This window comes from Heterodontus francisci, chromosome 5 (assembly GCF_036365525.1).
Source record: "Heterodontus francisci isolate sHetFra1 chromosome 5, sHetFra1.hap1, whole genome shotgun sequence".
Taxonomy (NCBI): Eukaryota; Metazoa; Chordata; class Chondrichthyes; order Heterodontiformes; family Heterodontidae; genus Heterodontus; species Heterodontus francisci.
In genome coordinates, this window is record NC_090375.1 from 131,681,346 (window position 1) to 131,701,879 (window position 20,534).

The following is a 20,534-nucleotide window of genomic DNA, read 5'->3' on the forward strand; positions in this document are numbered from 1 at the left end:
GAGGATGAGATTAAGTAGTTACTCTACCATCTTGGTTCTTTCACTACCTGCTGCAAGCCCAGTCTTGTAGTTACATCCTTCGGGACTTGGGTAGCTCAGTCAGTGGTTGCGTTATTCAGCCACTGTTGCTGATGGAAATTGAAGTCCCCCTGGATTACATTCTGTGCTTTTGCTGCCCTCCGTGCTTTTTCCAACTGATTTCAACATCAAGCAGTACTAATTCATCAGCTGAGGGATGGTGGTAACTGGCAATCAGGAGGTTTCCCTGCCCATGTTTATACCTGAAGTTATGAGACTTCATTTGGTGAGAAGCCAATGTCAAGAATTCTCAAAGTCACACTCCTCAGATGGTATACTAAGGCGTCATTACCTCTGATGGGTTTGTCCTGCTGGTGGGATGGGTCATACCCAGAATGGTGCTGGAGGAGTCTGGGACATTGTCTGATCAATATGAATCTGTGAGCTTGACTGTCAGGATGTTGCTTGACTAGTCTGTGGAACAGCTCTCTTTACTCCAGGTGTTAGTGAGGAGGATTTTGCAGGGTTGACTGGGCCAGGTGTGCTTCTGTCATGTCTTGGTTTGATGCCTAGGTCCCAGCCAAGTGGTCTGTCCAATTTCATTCTTGTTTTTCTTTCTAGCAGTTTGATAGAACTGAGGCTTGCTTGGCCACTTCAGAGAGTAGTTAAGAATTGACTACATTACTGTGGGATTTTTATGACAATCTGACAGCTGCCTGGTTACTCTTACTAAAGCCAGTAATAAAAACTGAACTAAAATTGTGAAACTGGCAGGGTGGGATTTGAACACACCTTCTTTGGATTGTTAGTCCAGGTGTCTGGATTACTAGTCCAGTAACATAACCATTAAAGTAAAAGAAAAAAAAGAAAGACTTGCATTTATATAGCGCCTTTCACAACCACTGGATGTCTCAAAACATTTGAGAGTCGGTAAAGTACTTTTGAAATTTAGACACCATTGTAATGACCCTGTCCAATAAGTTCTGTTGATGGATGTTAAATACTTAGTAGTTGAAAGTAATAGGGTGAACAGTGTTGGGTGTTGATTAATTAATGGTACTCAGATGTATATATAAAGAGCCAGCCAGCAGTGGGGGGAGATAGTTAGCAGTGGAATAGTGAGCTCTGTGGTAAGCAATAAACAGTGTCCACCAAAGCATCCTAGTCTCAGCGTCTTCTTCACTAACAGGCTTGTAAGTTTCTCTAAGTAAACACAGCAGCCAATTTGCACACAGCAAACTTCCATAAACAGCAATGTGATAATGACCAGATAATCTGTTTTTGTGACGTTGATTGAGAAATAAATATTGGTCAGGACACCAGGGATAATTCCCCTGCTGCTCTTCAAAATACTGCCATGGGATCTTTTACATCCACCCGAGCAGGCAGATGGGGCCTCGGTTTCACATTTCATCCAAAGATGGCACCTCTGACAATGTAGCACTCCCTCAGTACTGCACTGGAGTTCCAGTGTAGATTTCTGTGTTCAAGCCCTAGTGTGGGACTTGAACCCAGAACCTTGTGACATACCACAGCGAACATGCAGAGAAGGAAAAACAGCAAAAATGCATACCTGCTGCCTCAAAAATGGCTTTTATCCATGTATGCATTCCTCTACATGATATAAGTTTCACTACTAACAAGTTATAGTTCCCTGCTAGGTAAAAAAAGAGACACCCATGAATCTTTCACAAAGTCCTGTTGGAAATTTAATGAAACCCGAGGTTGGGTTTCAGCTCAATTTCTCCTATTTAAAGTGTTCAAATTCACTGTGCCACTGAGTGCCACCTTATCATGTCCTTAGAACATCTCAAAGCATTTCAAAATTAATAAATTACTTTTGAAATGTAGTCACTGTTGTTATCTGGACAAATACAGCAACTAATTGTACAGAGCAAGGTTTCACAAATAGCTAATGAGATGAATGACTAGTAAATCTGTTTCTGTTTATGGCTTTGCTTGAGGAGAAATATTGGCAGCACACTAGGAAAACTCCCTCCTCATGTAACATCTTCATGAACCCAGTTGGGCCATCAGTGGGAGATACCAAATGAAGGCAGGGTACCAAGTTATAAATCTTGGACTGTTCTTCAGCCAATCTCTGGGGAGTGTACAAGAGTGATAGAGACTTGGAGGGGGCTACCTGCCTAGCCAGGGAGTGGTGCAAACAAGGGTAAGGGGAGAATAATCAACAAATAAATCAGGTCCTGTCATGTTGCTCCACAGACATTCCAGTCTTAACATACTTCCGTTTACACTAAAGGCATGCTGTTAACATTCAGCATTTGCTAAGAGAAGGAGCAGTTGGCTGTGTGCCACTGCAAGTGACAAGGCTCCAATTGAATGTTTACTGTTGGTGACAAACAGAGTGAGTGGTTACAGTTATCTCTGGCATATGTTCTGTTCTACCAGCACTATTTTAACACAGTTGACTTCGCTGATGGCTCAGCGATTAAATGCACAGCGTGGTTCTGCACTATACCGATCAGGAAGGTTTTTTTTTGCTGGATGACAGATGTCTGGGGTGTGTGGATGCCTGGTGAGCCCAGCATGGGCTTTGCTATGATCCCTTCTCACAGTCAATCTGCCAGACACTCCTCAGGCTAGGTTGACCTACAAAATAGGCAATTTACCAGTACCAGAGGACTACCATTGTCCAATGAATTTTACCTCTTCAACAGTCAGCAACTTCAGGTGTGGAGGGGAGAAAACTAGAGGGAAATACTTAGATTTTATTATTGATGCATAACCACAAGCAGTGGCATAACCTTCCTCTGAGCTGTGAAGTACAGTGAGGAACTCTCAAGAGAAGGCAAGCATGTAGATTGAGAATGCCATTAATTCACAGGTTAAAGTCGTCACACATCTGAGTTTGAACTGGACAGTCTGGCTTTTGAGTGACTACTTGGAAATTTCTGAAATCTAAATCAGGCACCATGCTGTGAACGCATAAGGGCCATTTTCATCTTGCTTCTGCCCTGTTTTTTGGGTGTAAATGGGGCAGAATCAGGATAACGGTCGACTAAAAAACACTGCTGACTTACATTTGGAGGTCAGTCCGTTCACATTTTTGGGTGGACCATGACTTGAGCAGCCTGCATTCCCAATGGAAACAGCCAAGGGCCTCGGTGATATTTTTAAATAAGGGTCAAATGACACTTGGGATGCCCCAGTGCAATTTTGGCAGCAATCAGCACCAGCACTGCTACTTCAACTCAGTCACAAACTACAAACAGTACAAGTTGGGAGGTGGCCATTTCCAAAACAACTTCAAGGTATCACCGCAGCAGTCAGGTCTAGCAGTGATATTTTCTTAATTCTTTCTAGCACTTTCATACCTAAAAAGTTTCTTTAAGTTTTAACTTTTTTTTGTTCATTCATGCGACATGAGCATCGCTGGAAAGGCCTGCATTTATTGTCCATCCCTAATTGCACTTGAGAAGTGATGGTGAGCTGCCTTCTTGAACCGCTGCATTCCATTTGGTGTAAGTACACCCACAGTGCTGTTAGGGAGGGAGTTCTAGGCATTTAACCCAGTAACAGTGAAGGAACGGCAATATAGTACCAAGTAACGATAGTGGGTGACTTGGAGGTGGTGGTGTTCACATGCATCTGCTGTCCTTGTTCTTCTAGGTGGTAGAGGACAAGGGTTTGGAAGGTGCTGTCGAGTCTTGGCGGGCTGCTGCAGTGCATCCTATAGATGGTACACAATGTTGCCACTGAGCGTGAATGGGGTGCCAATCAAGCGGGCTACTTTATCCTGGATGGTGTTGAACTTCTTGAGTGTTGTTGGGGCTGCACTCATCCAGGCAAATGGAGAGTATTCCATCACACTCCTGGCTTGTGCCTTGTAGATGGTGGACAGGCTGTGGGGAATCAGGAGGTAAGTTACTTCCAACAGAATTTCCCAGTCTCTAACCTGCTCTTGTAGTCACAGTATTTATGTGGCTGGTCCAGTTCAGTTTCTGGTCAATAGCAACTCCAGGATATTGATGGTAGGGTTTCAGCAATAGTAATGCCATTGAATGGCAAAGGGAGATGGTCATTGTCTGGCACTTGTGTGGTGCGAATGTTACTTATCAATTATCAGTCCAAGTCTGGATGTTGTCCAGGTCTTGCTTCATGCGGGCACAAACTGCTTCATTATCTGAGGGGATATGAATGGCACTGAACCTCAGTGATCATCAGCAAACATCCCCACTTATGACCTGATGTTGCAAGGAAGGTCATTGATGAAGCAGCTGAAGATGGTTGGGCCTAGGACACTACCCTGAGGAACCCCTGCAGTGAGATAACTGGCCTCCAACAACCACAACCATCTTCCTTTGCACTAGGTATGACTCCAACCAGTGGAGAATATTTTCCCTGATTTCCACTGACTTCAACTTTGCTAGGGATCCTTGATGCCATACTCGGTCAAATGCTGCCTTGTCCAGGACAAACACTCTCACCTCACCTCTGGAATTCAGCTCTTTAGTCCATGTTTGGACAACAAGTGGCCCTGGCAAACCCAAACTGAGCATTGGTGAGCAGGTTATTGCTGAGTAAATGTCACTTGATAGCACTATCGACGACACCTTCCATCACTTTGCTGATAATTGCGAGTAGACTGATGGGGCAGTAATTGGTCAGATTGGCTTTATCCTGCTTTTTGTGTACAGGACATATCTGGGCAATTTTCCACATTGTCGGGTAGATGCCAGTGTTGTGGCTGTACTGGAACAGCTTGGCTAGGGGCACAGTTAGTTACATGCACAAGTCTTCAGTACTACAGCTGGGTGTTGTCAGGGCTCATAGTCTTTGCTGTATCCCATGCCTTCAGCCGTGTTTTGATATCACATGGACAGAATTGAATTGTCTGAAGACTGGTATCTGTGATGCTGGGGAACTCAGGAGGAGGCCAAGACAGATCATCCATTCGGCCCTTCTGGCTGAAGATGGTTGTAAATGCTTCAGCCTTGTCTTTTTTGCACTCCTCGAAACTGGGAGCTGGCTGATCCCATTGTGAACGGCAGGGACCATATCTGCGGGAAGTGCACCCAACTCCAGCTCCTCGAGAACCGCGTTAGGGAACTGGAGCTGGAGCTGGATGAACTTCGGATCATTCGGGAGGCGGAGGGGGTTATTGAGAGGAGTTATAGGGAGGTAGTCACGCCTCAGGTAAAAGAAGTAGGTAGATGGGTTACCGTCAGGGGAAGGAGAGGGAACCAGCAGGCAGTGCAGGGATCTCCTGTGGCCGTTTCCCTCAACAACAGGTATACCGTTTTGGATACTGTTGGGGGGGACGACTTACCAGGGGTAAGCAATGGGGTGCAGGTCTCTGGCACAGAGTCTGTCCCTGTTGCTCAGAAGGGAAGGGGGAAGAGGAGCAGAGCATTAGTCATTGGGGACTCCATAGTTAGGGGAACAGATAGGAGGTTCTGTGGGAACGAGAGAGACTCACGGTTGGTGTGTTGCCTCCCAGGTGCCAGGGTTCGTGATGTCTCGGATCGTGTTTTTGGGATCCTTAAGGGGGAGGGGGAGGGGGAGCAGCCCCAAGTCGTGGTCCACATAGGCACCAACGACATAGGTAGGAAGAGAGATGGGGATTTAAGACAGCAATTCAGGGAGCTAGGGTGGAAGCTTAGAGCGAGAACAAACAGAGTTGTTATCTCTGGGTTGTTGCCCGTGCCACGTGATAGCGAAGCGAGGAATAGGGAGAGAGAGGAGTTGAACACGTGGCTGCAGGGATGGTGTAGGAGGGAGGGTTTTGGTTTCCTGGATAATTGGGGCTCTTTCTGGGGTAGGTGGGACCTCTAAAAACAGGATGGTCTTCACCTGAACCAGAGGGGTACAAATATCCTGGGGGGGAGATTTGCTAGTGCTCTTCGAGGGGGTTTAAACTAATTCAGCAGGGGGATGGGAACCTAAATTGTAGTTCCAGTGTACAGGATGTTGAGAGTAGTGAGGTCAGGGATAAGGTTACAAGGACGCAAGAGGGCACTGGCAAGCAAGAACTTGGTTTAAAGTGTGTCTACTTCAACGCCAGGAGCATCCGGAATAAGGTGGGTGAGCTTGCAGCATGGGTTGGTACCTGGGATCTCGATGTTGTGGCCATTTCGGAGACATGGGTAGAGCAGGGACAGGAATGGATGTTGCAGGTTCCGGGATTTAGATGTTTCAGTAAGAACAGAGAAAATGGTAAAAGAGGGGGGGGGTGTGGCATTGTTAATCAAGGAGAGTATTACGGAGGCAGAAAGGACGTTTGAGGACTCGTCTACTGAGGTAGTATGGGCCGAGGTTAGAAACAGGAGAGGTGAGGTCACCCTGTTGGGAGTCTTTTATAGACCTCCGAATAGTTCCAGAGATGTAGAGGAAAGGATAGCGAAGTTGATTCTCGACAGGAGCGAGAGAAACAGGGTAGTTGTTATGGGGGACTTTAACTTTCCAAATATTGACTGGAAGTACTATAGTTCGAGTACTTTAGATGGGTCAGTTTTTGTCCAGTGTGTGCAGGAGGGTTTTCTGACACAGTATGTAGACAGGCCAACCAGGGGCGAATTTGGTACTGGGTAATGAACCCGGCCAGGTGTTAGATTTAGATGTAGGTGAGCACTTTGGTGATAGTGATCACAATTCGGTTAGGTTTACCTTAGCGATGGGCAGGGACAGGTATATACCGCAGGGCAAGAATTATAGCTGGGGGAAAGGAAATTATGATGCGATTAGGCAAGATTTAGGATGCGTAGGATGGGGAAGGAAACTGCAGGGGATGGGCACAATTGAAATGTGGAGCTTATTCAAGGAGCAGCTACTGCGTGTCCTTGATAAGTATGTACCTGTCAGGCAGGGAGGAAGTTGTCGAGCGAGGGAGCCGTGGTTTACGAAAGAAGTTGAAGCGCTTGTCAAGAGGAAGAAGAAGGCTTATGTTAGGATGAGACGTGAAGGCTCAGTTAGGGCGCTTGAGAGTTACAAGCTAGCCAGGAAGGATCTAAAGGGAGAGCTAAGAAGAGCAAGGAGAGGACACGAGAAGTCATTGGCAGATAGGATCAGGGAAAACCCTAAGGCTTTCTATAGGTATATCAGGAATAAAAGAATGACTAGAGTTAGATTAGGGCCAATCAAGGATAGTAGTGGCAAGTTGTGTGTGGAATCAGAAGAGATAGGGGAAGCGTTAAATGAATATTTTTCGTCAGTATTTACAGTAGAGAAAGAAAATGTTGTCGAGGAGAATACTGAGATACAGACTACTAGGCTAGATGGGATTGAGGTTCACAAGGAAGAGGTGTTAGCAATTTTGGAAAGTGTGAAAATAGATAAGTCCCCTGGGCCAGATGGGATTTATCCTAGGATTCTCTGGGAAGCCAGGGAGGAGATTGCAGAGCCTTTGACCTTGATCTTTATGTCGTCATTGTTGACAGGAATAGTGCCGGAAGACTGGAGGATAGCAAATGTTGTCCCCTTGTTCAAGAACGGGAGTAGAGACAGCCCTGGTAATTATAGACCTGTGAGCCTTACTTCGGTTGTGGGTAAAATGTTGGAAAAGGTTATTTGAGATAGGATTTATAATCATCTTGAAAAGAATAAGTTCATTAGAGATAGTCAGCACGGTTTTGTGAAGGGTAGGTTGTGCCTCACAAACCTTATTGAATTTTTTGAGAAGGTGACCAAACAGGTGGATGAGGGTAAAGCCGTGGATGTGGTGTATATGGATTTCAGTAAGGCGTTTGATAAGGTTCCTCATGGTAGGCTATTGCAGAAAATACGTGAGTATGGGATTGAAGGTGATTTAGTGCTTTGGATCAGAAATTGGCTAGCTGAAAGAAGACAGAGGGTGGTGGTTGATGGCAAATGTTCATCCTGGAGTTTAGTTACTAGTGGTGTACCGCAAGGATCTGTTTTGGGGCCATTGCTGTTTGTCATTTTTATAAATGACCTGGATGAGGGTGTAGAAGGGTGGGTTAGTAAATTTGCGGATGACACGAAGGTCGGTGGAGTTGTGGATAGTGCCGACAGATGTTGTAGGGTACAGAGGGACATAGATAGGCTGCAGAGCTGGGCTGAGAGATGGCAAATGGAGTTTAATGCGGAAAAGTGTGAGGTGATTCACTTTGGAAGGAGTAACAGGAATGCAGAGTACTGAGCTAATGGGAAGATTCTTGATAGTGTAGATGAACAGAGAGATCTTGGTGTCCAGGTGCATAAATCCCTGAAAGTTGCCACCCAGGTTAATAGGGCTGTTAAGAAGGCATATGGTGTGTTAGCTTTTATTAGTAGGGGGATCGAGTTTCGGAGCCACGATATCATGCTGCAGCTGTACAAAACTCTGGTGCGGCCACACCTGAAGTATTGCATGCAGTTCTGGTCACCACAATATAGGAAGGATGTGGAAGCTTTGGAAAGGGTGCAGAGGAGATTTACTAGGATGTTGCCTGGTATGGAGGGAAGGTCTTACGAGGAAAGGCTGAGGGACTTGAGGTTGTTTTCGTTAGAGAGAAGGAGGAGAGGTGACTTAATAGAGACATATAAGATAATCAGAGGGTTAGATAGGGTGGATAGTGAGAGTCTTTTTCCTCGGATGGTGATGGCAAACACGAGGGGACATAGCTTTAAGTTGAGGGGTGATAGATATAGGACAGATGTCAGAGGTAGTTTCTTTACTCAGAGAGTAGTAAGGGCGTGGAACGCCCTGCCTGCAACAGTAGTAGACTCGCCAACTTTAAGGGCATTTAAGTGGTCATTGGATAGACATATGGATGAAAATGGAATAGTGTAGGTCAGATGGTTTCACAGGTCGGCGCAACATCGAGGGCCAAAGGGCCTGTACTGCGCTGTAATGTTCTATGTTCTATGGGTGCGCACTTTACATTTCCCTGATGTTTAAATCTACTGTTCCGTTTACCTCCCTGATCTTTTCAGCTCTCACCTTTAAGATGCAGTTATAGGTTCAAATCTGTCACTGCCCACCAGATTTTATATCCTTCCAAAGGACGACTTGCCTATAAGCAATGTGATTAATGCTGGCAACCTATCAGTTTTATTTAAACAAAGCTCAACCAGGAAAATTGATCAGACTTCCCACTGACTACCTCATCAATGTACTCCAGATATGAAAATTAAACCTATAGTGTCAGCCTTGGCTCAGTTGCATTTGGAGTCAAAGGTTATGGCTTCAAGCCTCACTCTGGCGCTTGAGCACATAACCTAAGTTGACACTTCAGTGCAGTACTAAGGGAGTATTGCACCATTTGAAGTGCTAGACTTGGATCAGGTGCAGGTAAATGATCTAATGGTACTATTCGAAATGGAGCAGCTGAGTGTTCCTGATGCTCTGGCCAATATTTATCCTTCAACTAACCTCCTATAACAGATTATCTTGTAATTTATCTTATTACAATTTATGGAATCTTCCTATGTACAAATTGGCTGCTTTATACATTACAGCAGTGACAATACTCCAAAGTCCACCATTAGCTGTGAACTGCTTTTGGATATCCTGAGTTTTTGAAGGGTGTAGTGTAAATGCAGGTTCATTCTCTCTTCTATAAATTATTACATTTTTTACAAATTTTATTAATAAATCAAATCAGACAATTCAAACTATGATTCTACCCCAAGCCTGACACTACGGCCCGAATTTTACACTCCCCAAAAGAGCGGGCTGGTGGCAGGGGAGGCAGTCATAAAATGGAGTGGGAGACGGGGGGGGGGCTATTTTCGACCCGCTCCCGCCTCCGCTGCCAGTTTACGCGGGTGGCGGCAATAAATGGCCTTCCCGCCCCAGGCCAAACAAGGCCCTTAAGTGGCAAATTAACGGCTACTTAAGGGCCTCCGCCCACCACCACAGGGATTTTACAGTTGGCTGGTGAGCGGCTGAGGCCTCAGAAAAGCCACCTGATAAAACTAGGCGGCCTTCTGGCAGCCTGGGGAGGAACCCCCCCGATCGGGCACCCTGTGCCCAACGGAGGGCCGCCCTGAAGCCCCAACCGCCCCAGCACCCAACACGACCCCGCCACCCCCCCAGCCTCGCCGGGGCCCAACCGATTGCCTACGGCGTGGCCCTAAAAACTTACCAGTTTTTTGGTGTTCTCCGTCACCTTCATCCAGAGGCTGGGTTGCAGTCCCAGCAGTGGCCACTGCTCCCAGTGGCGCAGCTGGGACTATAAGTTGCCGGCCTGCTGATTGGCCAGTACCTCAATTAGGTGAGACTTCCTGCCTCAATGAGGTGGAAGTCCCACCCAAGACTAATTAAGGGCCTGGGGACTGTAAAATCCGGTCTGGATCTCCAGGCCTGGTGGAGGCAGGATCGCCAGCGACTTTTCGGACGGTGGATCGATCCCCCACCGCCCACCGTAAAATCCAACCCTATCTTTCAGGTTTTGTACTTGACCAAAAATGACAACTTCCACCAGGCCTTACTTTGTTTGTCTCTTGTATCTATGAATTCAAATCTTCAGAAACCTTGATCTGTGAAATAAAACTATGGCAGCAGAATGGTATGGTATGTGTTGTATATGCAAACATCTCACTGAGGGCTGAAAAGTGCAGCAAAGCCAAGTAGAAACCTGAGAAAATTCACAAGGTACCCTTCAAAAAGACTGGAGACACTGTTCAGGAACTGTTCAAAAAAGGCAGAAAAGTTAAATGAAGATCAAAAAATCTCCATTAAATGTGTTCAAATTTTAGTTTGATGCTTCCATCCAGCAGCCTAGCTACGATTAGTAACCCATACTGTGAGGATTGCAGATACAAATATCCATGCCGAGACAGCATGGCATAGCACATCTGTATTGCAGATTATTGAGCTTATAGCTCCTCAAAGTCAGATAAACACATGGACCAATGGGGCCCCTGGTAAAACTCACCATAACTCAGAAAAACTGCACTGGTTGAAAATACCTTAACATTTCAAAATACCATCAGAAGGGGATGAGGCAGAATCAGCAGATTTGTTACAATATAAATGCTGACAACAGTTGTTGTATCTTGCACTATCCTTTCGTGGGCGGAGATTGTGGGGGGTGGAAATTGTGCCAGTGCCACAGAAGGGCCACGAATGTTCTTAGTGCACCAGGGTCTCAAGGATTCTTAATGCAGCCCCACACTTCCTAACACCATTTCAAAATTGGACCTTGATGGTCTGATTGCCCAGTCTGTTATGTACCTTTTAAGATCAGCGTCAAGGAAAAGGTACACATTAAAAAGTGAATGACGGCATCCAGGGCACAAAAATGACATAATAGTAATCTGCCACGGTCAATGTTTGCACCTTTGTAAATCACAATCAGTTTGACCCTTCATTGAATTGACATGAACATATAAATACAAATATAAAGAAATAAACCTGAGTTGCATGTAACCTTCATGACAGGAATCTACTAAGCAGGTTACAGCCTCAACTAAGATGAAGGGATTTAAAACATAGCAAATAAGCTTAACTTTATTTGACTACATTTAGTCCCATAACCACTAGTCAAATACCTAATCTGAAAAAGCAAAATACTGCAGATGCTGGAAATCTGAAATCGAAGTAGAAAATGCTGGAAATACTCAGCAGCTCTGCAAGCATCTGTGGTCAGAGAAACAGAGTTAACATTTCAGGTCGATGACCCTTCATTAGAATGGGGAAAATTTAGAAATGTAATAGGTTTAAGCAAGTGAAAGGCGGTGGGGGGGAGTAGGAAAAAGAACAAAAGGGAAGGTCTGTGATACAGTATAAGATAACAGAGATTAAATAACAAAAGAGTTGGTGGTGCAAGCCAAAGGGAGTGGTAATGAAACATGTTAAGAAACAGAAGTTGTGTCCAGAGGAGGTGCGAATGGCAGAATGATGAACAGCTGGCGCACAAAAGCAAAAGCAAGAGAAAAACCAAACCCAGCAAAGAGAAAGGAAACAAAATGAGGGCAGAGGTTATGATCTGAAATTGATGAACTCAATGTTGAGTCCGGAAGGCTGTAACGCGCCAAATCAAAAGATGAGGTTCCTCGAGCTTACGTTGAGCTTCATTGGAACACTGCAGGAGGCAGACAACAGAGAGGTCATCATGGGTGCAAGATGATGAGGGGAAGGAAAGATGTGTTTGGTGGTGGCATCAAGCTGGAGGTGGCAGAAATGGCAGAGGAAGATCTGTTGAATATGCAGGTTAGTGGGGTGGAAGGTGAGGACAAGGGGAACGCCGTCATGGTTCTGGAAGGGAGGGGAAGGAATGACAGCAAAAGTGCAGAAAATGGGACGGACATTATCGAGGACCCTGTCAACCATGATGGTGTGGGGCGGGTGGATTCCTCAACTGAGGGAAAAAGGAAGACAGATCATAGCGCTGGTATGGAAGGTTTCATCGTCAGAACAGATACAACAGGGACAGAGAAACTGGGAAAACAGAATCGAGTCCTTACAGGAAGCAGGGTGTGAGGAAGTGTTGTCAAGGTATGGAGAGAGGGAAGTCGAGGAAGGGAAGGGAAGAGTCGGAGATCGGCCACGCAAAGGAAAAAGGGTGGAAATTGGAAGCAACGCTGATGACGTTTTCCAATTCAGGGAGAGTACAGGAAATGCCACCAATGAAGTTATCAATGTACCAGAAGAAAAGGTGAGGGAAGGGGCCTGAGTAAGAATGAAACAAGGAATGTTCCACATATTCCACAAATAGGGAGGTATAGCTTGGACCTATGCAGGTACCCATAGCAATATTTTATTTGGAGGAAGTAAGTGGAGTTGAAGGAGAAGTGTGAGAACAAGTTCAGCCAGGGAGAGTAGGCTGGTCATGTTTGGAGACTGGTTGGGCCTCCATTCAAGGAAGAAGCAGAAAGCCCTCAGACCACCCTGATGGTGGATGGAGGCATAGAGAGATGGAACAGAAATAAAAACAAGAAATGCTGGAACCACTCAGCAGGTCTGGCAGCATCTGTGAAAAGAGAAGCAGAGTTAACGTTTCGGGTCAGTGACCCTTCTTTGGAGAGATGGAACAGCTAAGGTGAAGAGGAGCTGGTTACAGCCAGGAAATTGGAAACTGTTACTGTCGGAGAGGAAGAGTCACAGATGTAGGTGGGAAGAGACTGGACAAGGGTAGACAAAATAGATTAGAGACAGGAAAAAATCAGTTCAGTGTGGAAGGAACAGGCTGAAACGATAGGTCTACCAGGGCAGTCCTGTTTGTGAATTTTGGGAAGGAGTTAGAAGTGGGCTGTATGGGGTTGGGGAATTATGAGGTTGGAGGACGTGCAGCCAAGATCTCCAGAGGAGTTTATGTCAGTGATGGATCTGGAGACAATGGCTTGAAGTTCGGTGGTGGGGTCATGGCCCTGGGGCAGGTAGGAGGAAGTGTTGTAAAGTTGGTGTTTGGCCTCTGCAAGGCGGAGATCAGTTCGCCAGACAAAAATAGCACCATCCATAGTCAGGTTAGAGTGAGGGAAGCAGAGAAATTGAAATGGCCAATAGCATGCCAAAAGTTCTCAATGAAAAGATCAAGAGAGGGTAAGAGGTCAGAGGTAGGGGTCCAGTTGGAGGGAGAATATGGAGACAGGCATGTGATGGTTGGGGGGGTCACCTGGCCAAAGCAGTAGGCGCAAAGGAGAAGGTGATAGAAGAGCACAGCGTTGTGCAGTGCTCGAAATTCATTGAGGTGGGGGCAAAAGGGGATGAAGCTGAGCCTTTGCTAAGGATATTGTTCAGGGTCCCAATGCAGAAGGTCGGAGGGTACCGTGAATACATGGCAAGGGGTAAGATTAGAAGGGATGGGGTCAGAGGAAAATGAAGGGAATAGAAGGATCTGGAGAAGTGTTTTTATCCATGAGCTTTTGAAGCTTGCGATCCTTCACACCAGAAAGGAAGAAAAAAAAGTTTTTTGTTAAGGCTTCAGATGAGATGAAGGATGAAATGAAACTGTGGTCCAAGACAGCTTTGAGATAGAGTGAGTTGGTGCAGCTGAAGAGAGAAGTTGGGAGTGTGCATGTGGCAGTGCATGGCACTGAGCATGGATCTCAGGATGCAGCTTGAACAGTGGTTTGAGGAACGCTGAATATCCAGGGGCTATCTGTAATCGTGGGCGGATCTGAAACGCGAAGGGTGGAATTTCAATTGGAATCCACATGGAATAAGTCGGAGTCGGAGACAGTTGCTGCGGAAGGAGATGTAGCTGTGAAAGCAGGTTTTGTAGCTACCTGATCAAAAATGAGAAGGGAAATAGAAAGCAATGAAGGTGAATAAAGGTAAAAGAGACAAACGGAAATCCCGTCTGTGAGAAAAGCAGAACTTCTTCAAGGTGGCCATTCCTGCAAGAGAAGCGGCAATGAACTAAACAATAAAACAAAAGCAAAATACTGCGGGTGCTGGAAATCTGAAATAAAGACAGAAAGTGCTGGAAATACTCAGCAGGTCTGCAGCTTCTGTGGAGAGAGAAGCAGAGTTAACATTTAAGCTCAGTGACCTTTCATCAGAACTGGGTAAGTCCTATTATTTCCTATACACAAGTCCTTTATAAACACCCATTTTGCAAACTGTATGAAGTTCCTATTTGAGTAAGTTTAACAGTTAGGCAAAGGAGATTGCAAATAAAGTTACTCTGACTTCTAAATTGCATTTTACTATCGAGGGGTCCATATACAACTCCATGGAGTTGACCAATTTCTGAAAGGAACTAAGAATTTGTCAATAGGAAGTCATATATACGTTGGTGAAATACAACACAGGTTTGAAATTACAGCAGTAGAGGTTAATGTGAACAACACTGTCAAGGCCTAATCCAGGAATGAAAAGGCTGCTTACAGTGTGTACAGGCCTATCAAGCATGTCTTTTCCTAAACTAATTTACAGCTATCCAGAAAAAAAATCTTAAAATTGACTGTACTTTAAGGAAGTTAACATGTGGCCGTTTGTAAACTGACAACACAAACTACTATTGTCCTAAATATTTCATGCAGCTGCAAATGTGGTTAGGCTTGATGCCAGTCAGAGCTAAAGTACCACATTACCTAACAGTTTTTATCCACAATGCACGGTTTTGCAGACTTAAGTCATATTATCCCTAAACAGACAGCACTGATCACATGTTTCAGTTCTTGATGTATTTTCTTCCAGTTTCTCAACCCTCTCCTCCTGTGCACGACACAAAGAGGAACTCCACAGGGTTAGTCCAGCAGTTTAGTGTTAGTGTACTTGTCCTATATACAGGAGCATCTAGGTTTAAACAACAGGCTTTAACTGGTATGTATGTGCGCTTGTGTTTCATATTTGCTCTTGGAACATGGAGGACACCATTAAAGGGCTATTTATCCATCCCTAGTTGCACTGAAGGCACTAGGAGTCAACCACATAGTGTGGGACTGAAGTGACATGTACCAGACAAGGTAAGGATGGCAGTTCCTTTTCCTGAAGGACATTAGTGAATGGGTTGTGCTTTTAAGGCAACATGGCATTTTTCATGGTTTTCTGGTGTTATCCCACAAACTACCGGATCTACATCAAATTCAGTTTCATAACTTGTTATGGTGGGATCTGACCTCATGGCCTTTGGGTTTCTGCTCCTGTGGGAAGGTCAGGTGGCAGATGTGGTGGGTGCAGGGTGAGGGAGATAGATAGATATCCTGGCTTGTATGCCACAGGGGTACTGCAGCCTCACCAATGAAGATGTACAGAGCAGAGGCAGAGAGTCATGGGGTGGACGTATGAACGGAGGAAAAGAAAACTTCATAATACTAATACAGCAAGTATCACAAAGATTTTAAGGGGTAATATGTTGACCAAACAAATGTCAAACAAATAAGCTCAGCACAAATACACTGTGCACATGTTCAGCTATAAAACCTAACAGTCCTAACCCTAAAAAGAAAACTTTCACAGCAGTTCCTAATAAAAATACAGCTTACTCTACTCATGGATGTAGAACTGAAAGTCCATCCTATTTTCTGTAAAATATAAAGCATTATTTAGTCCCGTCAGTACTGCCTCTAAATAATTATCTTCCTGAATAAATGGCAGAATCTATACTGCTAATACAACATTGCCTGAAGGCTATAGATAAAATTCAAAATCACTATATCTTAAAGACTGATTGCACAGCACACAGCACTTTTTCTGATACATATATTTCATAAAACTGCAACTTTAAAATGCAAGAACTCCAGAAAAATATATTCATTCATCAAGGCCCAGCGTCAGTTTAAGGGGTTGACAGCTCAAATCAATAATGAAGATTAAGTTGCATTTGTCAATTCTTGAGAGCTTTATTTTGTACCTGGTTGTGCTTTATCAGCTCTCAGAGAGGTTAAAGTTGATAATTACATACCCAAATTAAAAAAGCATTCTAAACTGCAGAGCGATATGGCTCGCTGTGATTAACATAAAATAAATTGCCAGAAAGAACCTTGGTGTTTCGCCTGACTAATCACTATTAACTTCAACATAAACACCAATTACACATCATTTCAGGGTTCTAGTCACCCTTACGGCGACTGATCAGGAGAGTCCCCACATGTTTCAGACTAGAAAGCTTCAAGATACAATCCCCAGGCCTTGTCAAATAAACATAGAAAACAGGAGCAGGAGTAGGCCATTCGGCCCTTCGAGCCTGCTCTGCCATTAATTATGATCATGGCTGATCATCCAACTCAGTAACCAGTTCCCGCTTTCGCCCCTTATGCTTTGATCCCTTTAGAGCCAAGAGCTATATCGAACTCCTTCTTGAAAACATACAATGTTTTGACATCAACTGCTTTCTGTGGTAGCGAATTCCACAGGCTCACCACTCTCTGGGTGAAGAAATTTCTCCTCATCTCAGTCCTGAAAGGTTTACCCCGTATCCTTAGACTATGAGCCCTTGTTCTGGACTCCCCCACCATCGGGAACATCCTTCCTGCATCTACCCTGTCAAGTCCTGTTAGAATGTTATAGGTTTCTATGAGATCCCCCCTCACTCTTCTGAACTCCAGTGAAAATAATCCTAACTGACTCAATCTCTCCTCGTACATCAGTCCTGCCATACCAGGAATCAGTCTGGTAAACCTTCGCTACACTCCCTCCACAGCAAGAACACTATGTTCCTCCAATTCTGGCATCTTATGCATCCTCAATTTTCTTCACCCCACCATGCAGCCATGTCCTCAGCTGTCTAAGCCCTAAGTACTCCTCCCTAAACTACTCAACTTCCTTTCAGATGCTCCTTAAAACCTACCTCTTTAATAGAATGTCTTGTTTTTGTCTTTTGTCCTCGTAGCTCTTTATTTTTTAAAATTTTATTTAGAGATACAGCACTGAAACAGGCCCTTCGGCCCACCAAGTCTGTGCTGACCAACAACCACCCATTTATACTTCTTCTTTTCTTTTGGGCCTCCTTATCTCGAGAGACAATGGATACGCGCCTGGAGGTGGTCAGTGGTTTGTGAAGCAGCGCCTGGAGTGGCTATAAAGGCCAATTCTGGAGTGACAGGCTCTTCCACAGGTGCTGCAGAGAAATTTGTTTGTTGGGGCTGTTGCACAGTTGGCTCTCCCCTTGCGCCTCTGTCTTTTTTCCTGCCAACTACTAAGTCTCTTCGACTCGCCACAATTTAGCCCTGTCTTTATGGCTGCCCGCCATTTATACTAATCCTACATTAATCCCATATTCCATACCACATCCCCACCATTCTCCTACCACCTACCTACACTAGGGGCAATTTCCAATGGCCAATTTACCTATCAACCTGCAAGTCTTTGGCGGTGGGAGGAAACCGGAGCCCCCGGCAGAAACCCCCGCGGTAACAGGGAGAACTTGCAAACTCCACACAGGCAATACCCAGAACTGAACCCGGGTCGCTGGAGCTGTGAGGCTGTGGTGCTAACCACTGCGCCACTGTGCCGCCCATTTTTATGTGGCTTATTGTCGAATTTTGTCTGATTAAGCTCCTGTGAAATGTCTTCAGAACTTTTACTATGTTAAAGGCACTATATAAATGCAAGTTGTTGCTATTGTTGAGAACTAGCCAACTGCAACTGGAACATGAGTGAGGCACTACAGCTGGTTCCATTATCCCCCATCTGGGTTCCAGCTCCTAATTATTCTCCAGTGACTCCCTGTTGGAAGTTTTAAAACTTTCCCTCATTTTGAACTTCTCATAAGCCAGGAGGAGCAGGTTCTTGGGGCTCCCCAGCTCCAGCAACCCCTCGACTGCAATGCAAAATGGGAATTCCCAACCCTCCCTGACCTCCCAACACCTCTTGCCAATCTCAAGGTGATTTCACTGCTAGCTCTGCAATCATTGGCTGTTGAGGACCATTCCCACGAGTCCCCAGAGGCCAGGTTCTGAAGCCAAATATTCACTCTTGCCCGCTGACCAGGTAGCAAATCTGACTGGGTATCGGGTGTGGGTCTGTATTTAAATGAGGTCTTGTCATTAACATCAGCAGGGCCCCCATTTCCACAACCAGTGCAGGTGCACCACCTTGTACTATATTCGCGCACCCACTTCCTGCCCCACCTTGTAAAAATCAGGGCCTATCTCTCTCTCCTGCCCCTCACAGGGTCCTAGCCACTCCCCGTCCCCAAAAGGTGCTTTTTATCCCACCAGAAACACATCCCAAGAGGATCTCTCTCTACCTATTGCTTTCTTATACACATCCTACAATCTCATTCTTTTCTCCTTCACAAAGGTCTCCCTCTCTGCTCTTTTTCAGTCATCTCAAAATGGTGAGATCCATCAAACTCATCCCACTGCAGAAGTAATACTCCAGCTATCACTTGAGGGATCATGCTTTCCATGTAATAGTAACAAGTGATAATTGAATCATCTTAAAAGTATACAAAAAGAAACATCTGTAGAGTGTTAAAATAACAAACAGAGGGGCCAAACAGCTGACAGTCTAGAGCAAGTTGCAACAATAATTCACCTGTAGTTGACCTCAAGGATCTACTTAAACCATTTCCACGCGAAGGGCAGCCGAGCAATGGCTTTTGCAAAGACAGAAGAAAGTAAGTAGCAGCTAAGCATTACAACCATAGCCCAGATTCTCTTACTCAAAAGGCGGTGGAAGCAGAGTCTTTGAATATTTTTAAAGCAGAGGTAGAGAGACTCTTGGTAAGCAAGGGGGTGAAAGGATATTGGAGGTAGGCAGGAATGTGGAGTAATCAGTTCAGCCACGAACTTACTGAATGGCGGAGCAGGCTGGAGGGGCCAAGTGGCCTACTCCTGCTCCTAATCCGTATCTTCATTATGTATCCAAGGCACTGCGTGAGCTGTGTCACAGAAGTGCAACGAGTAATCTTAAAATGTTTCAGTAACTGCTATTTTTCTCATGTAATGGGACATCATTAGTTACTGTCACTATTTTTCCCACAGTTTATGACTATAATGTCACAAGAGGTGTTGTAGGGCCGATTACAACCTTCCCATGAAGTGGACAGCTGGAACAAGGATTCATAATGAGGTGAGGAACAGATTGAGAAACACTATCAAACTGCTGCTCAGCTCATTCTTCTGCCTTCAGTGATCAGAGAGCTATTCTGAGTTACTTCTGAAATAATCAGAGCCAGATTCATTAGCTACTCTCTTCTACAATCTAATACACTTGAAAAGGGAATTTGCCCTCTTAAAATTCAATAAATTTAAAGGACAGCAGGAAATCCTCCAAAAAATGAAGTCAACGCCAAGGAACACGAGCTTGGCTACCTGAATTTGAGATCTACCAACATTTTCAAAGCGTTCGAGATTTTTTAAATGGGTGTTACAGGGTATTCATTCCAAGCTTACAGCAGTATTTTGGCATCAAAGTAATTAAATACAACAGCAAGGTTACAGTACTGGTGAATTTATAATTTAGTTATAGTGATATATCTGCTGGAGCTACCAGAAACTGAAATGTGTGTATGTACTGGGCATGGCCACAAATTTTCCTGTTTAAAAAGTAAAAACAAAGAACATTACATATTCCTAACCCAAATGGACTTATTGTCTCATTTTATTTAATTTAAAAAAATCTAAGGATTGGAATGATTCAATCTTGCATATACAGCTCTTTCCACAATACACCAGAAATATTTCTGGTATGCCGAGATGACAATATGTCAAAAGCAGGTTAAAATAAGTTCTGCAATACCTATTCAGTGGAGCACAAAGGTGCTTTGGGTGGCTGAACATAACAGATATATCAGTTGTTTGATACATTGATAAGTGTTACAATTCAGCCTGTTATAACCCGATATAACAGGAAATAGGATGCGAGGAGTTCCAGGATACTATACTGACTACTCTTAGCTTGATTCCTATTGTAGTGCTTTTGGGCAGTTTGAGGTCTGGAGCAATTGCTCGGATGCCCCTGGGGGAATTGGTCTATATGGTCACATACAAAGATTACTTATTGCTGTTGGAAGTGTTTCTAGACAAGCTGCTCCTTGGTTCATCTTGTTTAGCTCAACATCTTCATAACAGTGACTGCACTCCAAAAGTACTTCAATGGCTGTAAAGCACTTGGGGCCATCCTGAGGTTGCAAAAGGCGTTATATAAATGCAAGTCTTTCTTTTATTAGCTCAGTCAGAAAATAACTGCCTTTTTTGCTCTTTGTGTGTAGTTT

The 20,534-nt window shown here is 44.6% G+C and overlaps 1 protein-coding gene across 3 annotated transcripts in view; it reads right to left on the bottom strand.

The window, feature by feature from the left end:
- Positions 1-20,534, bottom strand: part of znf704 (zinc finger protein 704) — a 253,873-nt gene that overhangs the window by 195,529 nt on the left and 37,810 nt on the right. The gene's annotated exons all lie outside the window — the stretch shown is intronic.